The sequence below is a fragment of the Crinia signifera genome, chromosome 11 (genome assembly GCF_055691185.1).
Source record: "Crinia signifera chromosome 11, ASM5569118v1, whole genome shotgun sequence".
NCBI lineage: Eukaryota > Metazoa > Chordata > Amphibia > Anura > Myobatrachidae > Crinia > Crinia signifera.
The window spans coordinates 119,409,827-119,423,846 of NC_139227.1; positions in this window are offsets into that span (position 1 = coordinate 119,409,827).

Genomic DNA, 14,020 nt, shown 5'->3' on the forward strand with positions numbered 1-14,020 from the left:
GCTGGGTGAGCGAATGCCCGCCCCCTTTACCCCCCGAATGTCTGCATTTGCATAGGAATGGATGTGTTCGCTGTCACATCCGTTCGAATGCGGTCGTACGGGCGAAATATCCTTCGATGGTCGCTGACCATTGAATGTTTTTTTGCGCGCTCGCAGATAAAAGTCAGTCTGATCTGAGATTTATCTAGGCCGGAGATGGCCAAACGGGGGCGCTGACATCAGCCACTCGCCCTGTGCAGACTTTGCCACGCCTGCGTTCCCATGGGGGCGACCAGTGTTTTTCTGGGTGCACCCACCTTTTTTGGGGCACAACCTGGAAATGCTGGGCATCCCCATGCATCACCCTGTCTGCCCACTGCCCACCCCCCCCGTGTGAATGCTTCAGTGACTGTGATAGTCGCTGAAGGCGTTCGCACAGCGGCCCTGCACATGTGTATAATCGCCCATGCAGAGAGCCGCAACATCGGTCCCCAGCACGAATTAGCTGGAGACCGAGTGATGTTGAATTACCCCCTTGTCCACACTGTTTTGCTTCAATTTTACAATTGAAAGTTGCCACACTGCGATGGGGCGTGGCTGTGGCAATAAGGGGGCGGGGTCAAACAGCTTTAATCTATCTAGAACAGTCTATGGTTGCTAGGAGCAACTTTTTCACTCTATGGGGCCCATTTTTCATTCTATATTTGCGGCTAAATCCCCAAAAACGGGTGTTAGATGAAAATATTAAGTATTCCCCGAATGTATCAGGAGGGACCGCAGCGGGAATCTCCAATCCCTGCTGCGATCCATCCTGCACCGCCGCGGGCCACATTCCCCATAGGTTTCTATGGGGGATGCAAAGCTGCCCGATGTATCAACATCGCATCCCTGGGCTACCACCATTCTGAGATGGCGGTAGCCCATTGTAATACAAAGGAAAATTACTAGTACATAGGCGCTTTCCAGGATTTCACTTACACTATTTATTGTGCAAGTGTCCATAGAAGTTTGTAATGTGGACTCTTTCAAAGATTCAGCCGCTCCTATAGGTGTTTTATATAGGTAACCAGAATCGCCACAGACTGTGAAGTATGCTCTAGAATGGAAATAGAAGAATAGTGCAACACCTTTTTTCAAAAAGGGGGGGAACAATTTATTATGCACTCACAATTTCCAGGATAAAAAACAGCATATAATCACCAGCCGGTGATACAAGTGGGAGGTTACACCCAGGGATCACTCCACCAAAGTAGCCAGGCTCTGGACACCTTTTCTCTTGGGGTAGAAGCTCCAGGGGTTGTCCCGTCCCAATAGACACAGTAAATAAGCAGTAGAAATTCTTCCAGCCACGGGAACACCTGCTTAATGCATTTCGGACCATTAGGGTCCTTCTTCAGAAGCATAATGTTTCCCGTGGCTGGCAGGGATAAATAGTGAAAAAAGGCGCCAAAACAGCAATTACGCTGTTCTGACGCTATGCAGGAAGCGGAAGTGATCGGTGCCACTACCGGAAGTGGAACGCCATCATTTGCGTTCCACCTGGCGCTCACCATGCGTTCCATAGTAGAGGAACGTCACTTCCGGAAGACTCCATGTTACACACTGCGCATTCAATGGAGCGCATCTCAATTACATATGCGTTACAGACACAATTTTTTTACAGATTGTATTATCATTATGGGCAAATGTGCAATATGCGATCCTCCAAATCCCGGAAGTCATGCTCCGTTTGTCTGGAACGCATATGTGGTTGAGATGCGCTCCATTGAATGCGCAGTGTGTAACATGGAGTCTTCCGGAAGTGACTTTCCGCTACTATGGAATGCATGGTGAGCGCCAGGTGGAACGCAAATGACGGCGTTCCACTTCCGGTAGCGGCACCGATCACTTCCGCTTCCTGCATAGCGTCAGAACAGCGTAATTGCTGTTTTGGCGCCTTTTTTCACTATTTATCCCTGCCAGCCACGGGAAACATTATGCTTCTGAAGAAGGACCCCAATGGTCCGAAATGCATTAAGCAGGTGTTCCCGTGGCTGGAAGAATTTCTACTGCTTATTTACTGTGTCTATTGGGACGGGACAACCCCTGTAGCTTCTACCCCAAGAGAAAAGGTGTCCAGAGCCTGGCTACTTTGGTGGAGTGATTCCTGGGTGTAACCTCCCACTTGTATCACCGGCTGGTGATTATATGCTGTTTTTTATCCTGGAAATTGTGAGTGCATAATAAATTGTTCCCCCCTTTTTGAAAAAAGGTGTTGCACTATTCTTCTATTTCCATTCTAGAGCATACTTCACAGTCTGTGGCGATTCTGGTTACCTATATGAAACACCTATAGGAGCGGCTGAATCTTTGAAAGAGTCCACATTACAAACTTCTATGGACACTTGCACAATAAATAGTGTAAGTGAAATCCTGGAAAGCGCCTATGTACTAGTAATTTTCCTTTGTATTCCATATTTCTGAAAAGTTGGTGAACTTTTCTCTACTAGTGCCGGCTGCTACCGGGCATCAGCGCTAATAATTGCACATCCTTTTGTCTTGGTAGCCCATTGTAGTCTATGGGTTACAGATCACACTGCGCTCGGGGCAGTGCAGTCAGATAGATAGAATTCCTTTATTCGTCTCACAATGGAGAAATTTGCAATCGTTACAGCGCGGTTCAAGTACAGATAAGAGTAATAGCATAACAATAAGAACACACATGATAAGATAAGATCAGATTTGCCTACCCTCCCGGAATGGCCTGGAGGGGAATTTGGGTCCCCCTCCCGGCCCCCCGGAAAGAAGGGCAACCATCCCGCAAAGTCGCCTGGCTCCCGCGACCAGCCACGCCGGCACCCGCGACCCCCCCTCGGCAGGGGGGGTGTCCGCGGGTCAAATGACGCGAATCGCGCCATTTTAGCCCCGCTCACCACCATGCAATGCCTTTAAAATGGCATTGCACAGCTTCGGGCGTGGCTAAAATGACACACCCACTCTGTCTCCACCCCCGCCCCACCCCTTTTCACTCCCCACAGCCCCCCCCCCCTCAATATAACTCAAGAATCTAAGAACATGCAGGTCTTCTTAAGACCATGACAGTTGTACATTCTAATTGCAGCAGGAAGAAAAGATCGATGGGAGGTCAGCGCTAGCCGCACCTGCGCAGACCTACCGGCGCCCGGCTCAGCACATCGCAGGAACGGGCTCCTTTCAGAGAACTGTCCCTGGGCATCAGGATAGCATTTTACAATGCGACCCTGGGCAATAATATTACGCCCAGATCCTTGATAAATGGGCCCCTATATCTCTCAAAGGTTTGATATATACATCTCCCTCTGGCCTAAGGCAAGTTCCTAGCTAGAGGCAGCTATTGAGAAGGAACCTATAGCTCCAGCAATAGCGGATTAGGTTCAACTTACCATGACCTCCTCTTTAGTAAAAGGAAGCCATACATTTCCTTTGCCACCGTCAATCTCCAAGAACAGGCGTGATTCATGGTAGTCGCAGGCCTTTATTGAAGTATAGACATTATTACGGCCTTTCACGCCGTCTGTGTTTCTGTCTGAGAAAGGCTGTTTCCAGGCTTTTCACTGGGTGGCATTAAAAGTCAGACAGTCTCTACGTCTAAGCGGTAGACAGGGGCTACCGGGGGTGATGCCCCATGTGGTTTCCCCAGCGTATAAATCAGGGGACATTTGTCTTTATAGCAGTTGTATACACAATGGCTAGAGCATAACTTGGGCCTTGCGAGAGGGGGGCAAAAGGCACCATCTAAGTGTTTTGGTGGGGGAGTGGCCACAACTGCCTAGATTTGGCCACGCCCCCCTCAGTACCTGGACCATGCATGCTCTCGGTGGCACTGCCTGGTCCGCCTGTGTATGCCCTCGTCATGTCAGGGACAGCATTAGAAAAGGACAGGGGGACTGTTAGCAGGAAGAGTCTCCTTGGCCAGTGGGGTCTCTCATTCCACTGCCGGAATGCAGGTGATAAGATCCAGGGGTAGATTACCTCAGCATGCAATGGGCAGATAAGATGGAGCAAATGGTGTTTATCTATAGACAACACTCCCATCGCTGATGCATTGTTATCAGTGGTAGAGTCTGACTTTTCTCGTTAGCATCCTAATTAAGCTGAATGTTGCATATCCCACATTGTTTTTTTTCACTAAACAGTTTGTAATTATTAAACACACCCTTGACTGAGGAACACCCAGTGCTTTCATGTGATGGTAACCGTTACCTTACCAGTGATGTCACATCCATTCTTATCACCAGTGACATCATTCCGCTGGCTGTATATGAAATACTATATATAACTGTCCACACTGGGCCTGATTCAGCTTGGTATACTAATTAGTTTAGGGGATTCGCAGGGGGGCGGGTGTTTGTTTTGCTTAGCGAGGGGACCTGAATCAGGCCCTCTCTATTTACTGAAAGAATAAGCATTGCAGTTATCAGACATAGGGCCAGATGCTCTAAGCTTCAAAAGTGATAAAATGGAGAGTGATAAACCACCAGCCAATCAGCTCCTGCCTGACATGTCACAGACTGTGTTTGAAAGATGTCAGGCAGGAGCTGATTGGTTGGTTGTTCATTACTCTCCATGTTATCACTTTTGAATCTTAGTGCATCTGGCCCATTCTGAGGTAAATTACTAAGATGGGACTTCTATTGAAAATGGGCTAGCAACCAATCAGATTCTACTTCTTATTTATTTATTTAGCACCTTCTAAAAGATAATAGATGGACTCTGATTGGTTGCTATGGGCAACAGCCCATCTTCAGTAGAACTTACTTCAGGGTAAATCTGCCCCACTAAATCATTGCAATGCTGCCAAGGTGCACCAAATCCACACCCCTTACTGAGATCTGCATAGCCGTGCCCAAATTCGCTCTCTCCCCCCCTAAATCCCACTCATATCAGGGTCTGCAAATTGGGCCTGTAAATAGTAAATAGCTATTACAAAGAGACTAGATAGTAAGAACCCCATCAGGTCTGTTGTAGTCAGTGCTGCGTCACTGGCGCTTGTGCAGTCTCACCTCTGCCGCGCAATCGCTACGCTGTGCCATCCTAGCTCAATGCACTTCTATGAGCCGCAGGAGTGGAATAGACGAACAAGCGTGGCAACGGGATTGTGCCAGTTACCACATATGCCAAGCGTGGCGGTTACCGTGGAAACAATAAGCATGGCTACATCTGTATTGTATAGTTCAAGCTGCAAAGGCAGATTGCTAAAGTCAGATCCTCTGTTTCACTGAATAGATGCAATGCGCACAACGTCTGTTCCCTGCTGCAGGGGGGGGGGGACTCTAACTTGCCCCCCCCCCCCCCATCCCACCACGGGACACTGTCGACCCCGGACAATCCCCCCAAAACAGGCTTGTCTCATGAAAATCAGGACAGTTGGGAGGCAAGTGTCTCTTTAAAGCTGGGTACACACTTAGCGATAATACAAACGGTATTTGGCCCCTTCTGAGTGATATCGTTTGTAATATCGTCCAGTGTGTACGCTCATTGTCGTTAACGATGTGCGCTCCAGCGGGTCCTCCTGTACATGCAGCACAATCTGCTGCGTGTACAGAGCTGGGACAGGATAAAGAAAAGGGGCATTGTTGCTTCTGCAAGGAAACATAAGAAACACATGTATCCTGGTTATTGCAGACCCAGATACCGAGAAGCGAGGAGACCGCATGGAAGTCATTGAGATTTCCCTGTCTCTGCTATTTCCATCTTGCCGTCTCTTGGCCTCAGCATCATGGGAAAGTGCAGGCGATGAGCGGCACGCAGATGGGTGTCATGTGACCACCGGGTGAATGAGCGACCAGGGAGGAAGTAACGCTGTGTCTAAATTCTTATTTCTGAGAGAGAGCGTCTAGGCCGGCAGTAAAATAGCAAAGGACTGACTATCTAGGGAGAAATACATCGATGACTTCATAGAAAGCAATTTCCATAACTGTATGTGTGAGATACTACAGCCAATCCCGAATAATCCCGGCTTCTGGTTTATTAAAGCCAGTTCCTCTTGTTTGAAAGTGGAAACTTCCATATCCACAGTTCTACCTATGCTTATTCTATAGAGAGGGATTGTCCAAGGGGGTGTGTTCAAGGGAGGAGCCAAGGTGAGGGAGGGGCTTGCGCGTGTTCCTGAGATTAATTATTACCACACACAGGGATGGACATCGGAAGCCAACAAACAAATAATGGCTGGGCTTCTGCAATCAAAACTTTCGATGCAATGGTAACGATTAACGAACCATCACATCCAAAGAATGCGATGGAGAAGATGTTTATATGAATTGCGCATAAGCAAACCTGTGGGGGGGGGGGGGGGGGTCCGCGGGTCAAACAACGCGAATAGCGCAGTTTTAGCCCCGCCCAGTGCACTGCAATGCCTTAAAAGCGGCATTGCATGTCGGGGCATGGCTAAAATGGCGCGATTGATCTGGCCATGCGCCTCATATGGCTCCGCCCCACTCCTTTTCACTCCCTCATGTGGTAACACCCCCCCCCCCTCCCGAGCTGGCTGCCCTCTCCCGGAAAGGGCAGCCAGAAAGTAGGTCAGTATGTGGTGACCTGATGTGAGGAGCGGAATGGAGGCAGCAGGAAGTCACAGACTGTGAGTTATATAGTGGGAGGAGCAGGGTCCCCAGCAGCACAGAGCAGTCATATATGGCTTCTGTTCAACTTCTGCAGAGATATTATAGTGACAACACATAGTTCATATATATACGGCTCGTTACTACCATCAGCCAGTGGCACCTGGCAAATTGATAGCGCTACATCCTTACAAATATGTTTTTCTGTTTTATGCGTTGGGAAACCTCGACTCTGACTTTACTCATTCCGTGGAAAATTCCCTCCATCCATCCAAGAATGGCAATAGCAGGTGTGAACAAACAATTAATGCATTCATTGCTGCAGTAGATATACTTGGTGTGGGGGGATTTAAAAATATTTATATTTAAGAAATCCTATTCTCTGTTTATACTTTTATATAAAAGTACTATATCTAGTATTTGTTATATATGCATTATGTTCTAAAACAGCCTGCAAATCACACTGCCCTGCAATAAGTAGTCAGCTGGTGATGATCACCATCAAGCATTACTAACTGATGTAGGCATGGCAATTGCTGTCACTCTTAACCATCATTGGTGCCCTAAGGCAGTTGTTCCCAACCAGGGGTACTTGTACCCCTGGGGTACATTGCAGACCAGTTGGGGGTACCTGAATATAATATTGATAATGGTGGAAGAGGAGGAAGAAGTCTCCCGATGGCGGGAAAAGTCTCCCATTGCCGTGGAGATTAACCACTGTACTTAACTTCCGGTTCCGTCTGCAGCGTCATCAGCGTCTCCTCTTCCTTCTTCCACCGGAAGCTACACAAGCTGCCTTCAGACAGCAGCGATCATCTGACCCTCGCTGACACGGGTGGAGGAAGCAGCGGGATTAATCCTACAGGTGTTAGCGGGAACCCCGGAGACATTACACAGCCGGCAGCCAGACACAGAGGGACCCGATTCCTGACCGTACACTACTCCTCCGCTACCGGAGACAGTACACAGCCAGCGGCCAGACACAGAGGGATCCGATTCCTGACCGCACACTACTCCTCCTCTACCGGAGACAGTACACAGCCAGCGGCCAGACACAGAGGGGCCCGATTCCTGACCGCACACTACTCCTCCTCTACCGGAGACAGTACACAGCCAGCGGCCAGACACAGAGGGACCCGATTCCTGACCGTACACTACTCCTCCGCTACCGGAGACAGTACACAGCCAGCGGCCAGACACAGAGCGATCCGATTCCTGACCGCACACTACTCCTCCGCTACCGGAGACAGTACACAGCCAGCGACCAGACACAGAGGGACCCAATTCCTGACGGCACACTACTCCTCCGCTACCGGAGACAGTACACAGCCAGCGGCCAGACACAGAAGGACCCGATTCCTGACGGCACACTACTCCTCCGCTACCTGAGACAGTACACAGCCAGCGGCCAGACACAGAAGGACCCGATTCCTGACGGCACACTACTCCTCCGCTACCGGAGACAGTACACGGCCAGCGGCCAGACACAGAGGGACCCGATTCCTGACCGCACACTACTCCTCCACCACCGGAGACAGTACACAGCCAGCAGCCAGACACAGAGGGACCCGATTCCTGACCGCACACTACTCCTCCGCTACCGGAGACAGTGCACAACCACCTGCCAGACACAGAGGGACCCGATTCCTAACCGCACACTACTCCTCCGATACCGGAGACAGTACACAGCCAGCGGCCAGACACTGAGGGACCCGATTCCTGACCGCACAGTACTCCTCCGCTATCGGAGACAGTACACAGCCAGCGGCCAGACACAGAGGGACCCGATTCCTGACCGCACACTACTCCTCCGCTACCGGAGACAGTGCACAACCACCTGCCAGACACAGAGGGACCCGATTCCTAACCGCACACTACTCCTCCGATACCGGAGACAGTACACAGCCAGCGGCCAGACACTGAGGGACCCGATTCCTGACCGCACACTACTCCTCCGCTACCGGAGACAGTACACAGCCAGCGGCCAGACACAGAGGGACCCGATTCCTGACCGCACAGTACTCCTCCGCTATCGGAGACAGTACACAGCCAGCGGCCAGACACAGAGGGACCCGATTCCTGACCGCACACTACTCCTCCGCTACCGGAGACAGTACACAGCCAGCGGCCAGACACAGAGGGGCCCGATTCCTGACCGCACACTACTCCTCCGCTACCGGAGACAGTACACATCCAGCGGCCAGACACAGAGGGGCCCGATTCCTGACCGCACACTACTCCTCCGCTACCGGAGACAGTACACATCCAGCGGCCAGACACAGAGGGACCCGATTCCTGACCGCACACTACTCCTCCGCTACCGGAGACAGTACACATCCAGCGGCCAGACACAGAGGGACCCGATTCCTGACCGCACACTACTTCTCTGCTACCGGAGACAGTGCACAGCCAGCGGCCAGACACAGAGGGACCCGATTCCTGACCGCACACTACTCCTCCGCTACCGGAGACAGTGCACAGCCAGCGGCCAGACACAGAGGGGCCTGATTCCTGAACGCACACTACTCCTCCGCTACCGGAGACAGCACACAGCCAGCGGCTAGACAAAGAGGAACCCGATTCCTGACCGCACACTACTCCTGCGCTACCGGAGACAGTACAGAGCCAGTGGCCAGACACAGAGTGGCAAAATTCCTGACCGTACACTACTCCTCCACTACCGGAGACAGTACACAGCCAGCGGCCAGACACAGAGGGACCCGATTCCTGACCGCACACTACTCCTCCGCTACCGGAGACAGTACACAGCCAGCGGCCAGACACAGAGGGACCCGATTCCTTACCGCACACTACTCCTCCGCTACCGGAGACAGTACACAGCCAGCGGCCAGACACAGAGGGACCTGATTCCTGACCGCACACTACTCCTCCGCTACCGGAGACAGTACACAGCCAGCGGCCAGACACAGAGGGACCTGATTCCTGACCACGCACTACTTCTCCGCTACCGGAGATAGCGCACAGCCAGCGGCCAGACACAGAGGGACCCGATTCCTGACCGCACACTACTTCTCCACTACCGGAGACAGTACACAGCCAGCGGCTAGACACAGAGGGACCCGATTCCTGACCGCACACTACTTCTCCGCTACCGGAGACAGTACACAGCCAGCGGCCAGACACAGAAGGGCCCGATTCCTGACTGCACACTACTCCTCCGCTACCGGAGACAGTACACAGCCAGCGGCCAGACACAGAGGGGCCCGATTCCTGACTGCATACTACTCCTCCGCTACCGGAGACAGTACACAGCCAGCGGCCAGACACAGAGGGACCCGATTCCTGACCGCACACAACTCCTCCGCTACCGGAGACAGTACACAGCCAGCGGCCAGACACAGGGGGACCCGATTCCTGACTGCACACTACTCCTCCGCTACCGGAGACAGTACACAGCCAGCGGCCAGACACAGAGGGGCCCGATTCCTGACTGCACACTACTCCTCCACTACTCTTTAATATAAAGGACACATATACCGCTAACTTCCACTCCACCCATAAGTACTGTGGATATTTCAAACTGAGAGGAGGAGGTAGTTATAAACAAAAACCTAATCATACGGGAGAGAAAAAAGGTTGGGAACCACCGCCTTAAGCGATTAACATCAATGATATTGGTCCCAGCAATTTTGGTCATTTTGATAAATCGGCTCCATTTCTTAGTCTTGCGGTGGGATTATGTAGACGTGTAACCTTGTGTCAAATTGTGCCAAAACGTTGTTCCTACCCACATAGGCAGGATCGTCGATTAGCTGCAAATCCGTTCGCAATCACTCAACATCAAATGATTTTCTCAGTGCGCGCAGTCTGTGCGTAGCCCAGGACTTACTTGCCCGATGGGATAGAAACAAGCTGATCGGGGCCGGAGCTGACATCACGCGCCTTTCCCAAAAAAAGCCTACATTTTCCCTGACACTCCCAGACAACGGACGGTTACCACCCCCAAAACCTGGCTTCCTGTCAATCAACTTGCGCACGGCCAACGATAAAAAAGTAGCAGGATTTTATCGAAGGAAGGCCCCGTGCATACGCACTGCGATCCGTACGCATGCGCTGTCTATGGATAATCGCCCAGCCTGCCAAAGAATAACCCCCATAAGTTCCAATAAATACGTACTGTAGCCAGTCTCTAGCTGCAGCGCACACCGCCGACCCTCCCCCATGACTGTAAAGGTTGGACACAATAGAAGTATTTTACATTTGTCTATTATAAGCTTGTTTTGCTGCCTGCACTTTCTTACGGCTGCCTTATCGGGGTTTCGCTTCCTTCTGTTATACAACATTACTTCATTCTTCTGAGCGGACACTTTCCATGCTGGACCCTTCTGTATATCAGGACATATGCACATTCTTTTCATTTTCCACACTTCCTGCAGCGAGCAATTCCCCATGCTGGTCTACTGTTACAATGGACGGACTCACTGCTTTGTCATTGTGCTCCTTCTTGTCCAGACTACTTGTGGCCCTTATCACAGTGTGTATTGTTCATAAGGTTGCGATGTGATAATATCGCGAAAATCACCAAAAATTGTATATTTTCATTTAAATGAATCGTGGTTTTTGTACGTAGACGTTGATTGTGAGGAAGTGATGTGCCGGGGAACAGTTAGAAGCTTCGTGGAAGCTTTGTGGACCTCATTCATGTCCGGTTGTAACAGCGCCAATCAATGCAAATGACTGATTGTCAGTACTTTCCGCATGTGCAAGACCTGTTCTAGGCATGCGTTAATGTGTCCTGCGGCGTAGGACACAGGTTGGTAAAAGGATAGCAGAGGCGTCATCCGGTGCGCACTCTTCCCTGCCACCCCCTGCCGTGACTGAAAAGGGGCGTGGTCTGTTTCATTTGACCTTGTGAAAGCCTGTTTTCAGCATTACAGGGGCGCGGCTTTCAAAAGATTTGTGGCAGGGGGGAGAATTTTTCATAGTTACACCACTGGGGACCATAGGTCATCCAGGGGATGGTTTTTGAAGTCCCCCAAAACAGCTGTTTTGGGGGGATTCCTGTGAAATACTTTGATAAATTAGTGACAGTTGCTGCAGTACAAAAGGATTGGGGGACATAAGGTCGACAGTATGGTCAACATACATTAGGTTGACCACTAAAGGTCGACATGGCCTATAGATCGACATATGAAATAGGTCGACAGGCCTAAGGTCGCATGGGCCAGAAGGTCAACATATGTATTAGGTCAACAATGGGAAGGTCTACAGTCAAAAGGTCGACATGAGTTTCTCGCATTTTTTTGGTCCCCAATGTTGACACAAGTCTACAGGCTTCCCCTCCCATGGCTCGATGCGCTCCCCATGATTCAGGTTTCTACTTTCTATTATTCTCCCTTCACGCCCCAGTGGATGGTAGGGTATGAAACGCCGCCTGTTTTTAAAAAAAAAACCTTTTCACTACGACCTTACCATTGTCGACCAAATGCATATGTCGACCTTCCGCAGGGCTACCACTCCCCCCCCAATTACTATTACTTACCAGCGCTGGCGGCGGCGCAGCATCTTCTCCCTTCGGGACTCGGGGGCCCCTCTGTATCCTAGGCTCGGCACTCTGCAGGATGCACTGTGTATTGTGCGCGCCTGGCCGCCGGCGCCGGGTGGGGGGATTTGTGCGGGTGCGGGGGGGGTTGGTGGTGCCGTGCCACTGTGGGCAGCTGCCCGTGCCCCTCAAGAGGCCGGGGCCCAGGACAGCTGTACCCCTGGCACCCCCCTGTCGGCGGCCCTGACCTTCCGAACCAGTCAACCTTAGGCCTGTAGACCTATTTCATGTGTCTACCTACGATAGGGGTTTATTATGGCAGTAGAATAAGTATGGGACAGGCGCAGCCTCGTTCACACAAAGGACTGCAGACGTATTTGTGTTTCTAATAGAAGCTCTCCAGGATTTGGGAGCCGTTCCCGACTTCCAGAGAAATCTTTGAAAAGATTCCATAATATGTCAGAGGAAACCAGAGAGTCTCCCACACACTTGGAGCAGGAAGATAACACTGAGCTGTAACCCAGCCGCACTGCAAGCCTTGGATCAGTTGCATATGTTGCTCTGTAACTAAAATAGTTTGTATGGAAAAGCAATGCATTTCCAAGCCTCGCTGGCTCGCTTTCAGAGCAGTGTTAGTTTTCGGAGCCTCCGGCCTGCATCCTGTGTGCCGTTACCTCATCGTATAGCTGACGCCTACTTGTGGAAGGTTAACTTCTTCGTAGCTGTGCGTTGGCCCTAGCGGAACGGGACCACGAAGGGGCCCTACGCGCTGGAGTCTTTGGACCTTGTGGAATATCTTAATGAAAAAAAAAAACTTCTGTACTACCAAACTCCTAAGGGCCACGACCCAAGACCCTACTTTTTGAAAGTTTGCTGGGAGAACCCAGAAGGAAGGCATGGGCTGACTCTCTGGCTGCCCCGTCTGGGCGCAGCAATGGGAGATGTGGCTGTGTGTTGCTTGGCATATGGGGTGGGAAGGGGGCGTGGAACAGAATAAGAGGTTGTGGGTGAGTTGGGTGTGTCTACACAACTGCGTTATCATCGCGGTGCCCCCGGCTAGCCCATGTAGAGATTACAGGCACACAGGGTGTGGCTACGATGATGCTATTCAGCATGAATCACATTATCGGCCACCCAGTTCCCCGACTTTACTTGGTAAGTGGGGGGTGGGTGGCTCTAAAGACTTGCCTACTTTCCTAGGGGGCGCCAGAAGCACCATATGATTTTCATCTGGGATGCAGTGTGGCCAAGGAGGTGCTTAAAATTCTATTATTTTTTGTATTTTATCCTAAGGGTACATGACCACACCTCCCATGATTAGAACGCACCCCCTGAAAAGTACCTAGGCCCAGCCTTGTTCTCACCACTTGCTTGGTGTCAGCATGTAGCCATCGCATATAAACCATTTTATAGTTTAACCATCGATTGTTCTCAGGTGCGCATGTGCAAAATGGGCCTCTGCAGCCATCGGATAATTATGAGAACTATGCGATAGTTGGCAGCCATCACAATCCTAGTATCTGATGGAGAAAGCATTTCTGTTAGATCGGCAACTTCAACTGCAACAATCGGGTTCCAATGGCCGTCTCACAGGAGAGTTATTAAATATGAGTAAGGTGAAGGAGTCATTCACCTCTGACACTGCTCTCCTCTATGCCCCTTTCATAGAGTGTCCAATGAACAGCATCTCAGCAACCTGCACAGATCCTGGTAATTTTTTACCATTATCCTGACAAAACATGCCTGAGAATAGGGTTGGAGTGGTGTTAAGTAACACCAGAATGGGAAGAAAGACTAGAGAAAACTTAGTGGTATGAATGTTCATATGTAGGTGCATATTTTCCAATATTTTCTTTTACTAAAGTTATGTTCAGAGTTATATTCCGATCACATTTACTAATGTTAAACTATAAAATAATACAGGAGGGAGCCTTGCAATAATAACGCCATCTACCAATAG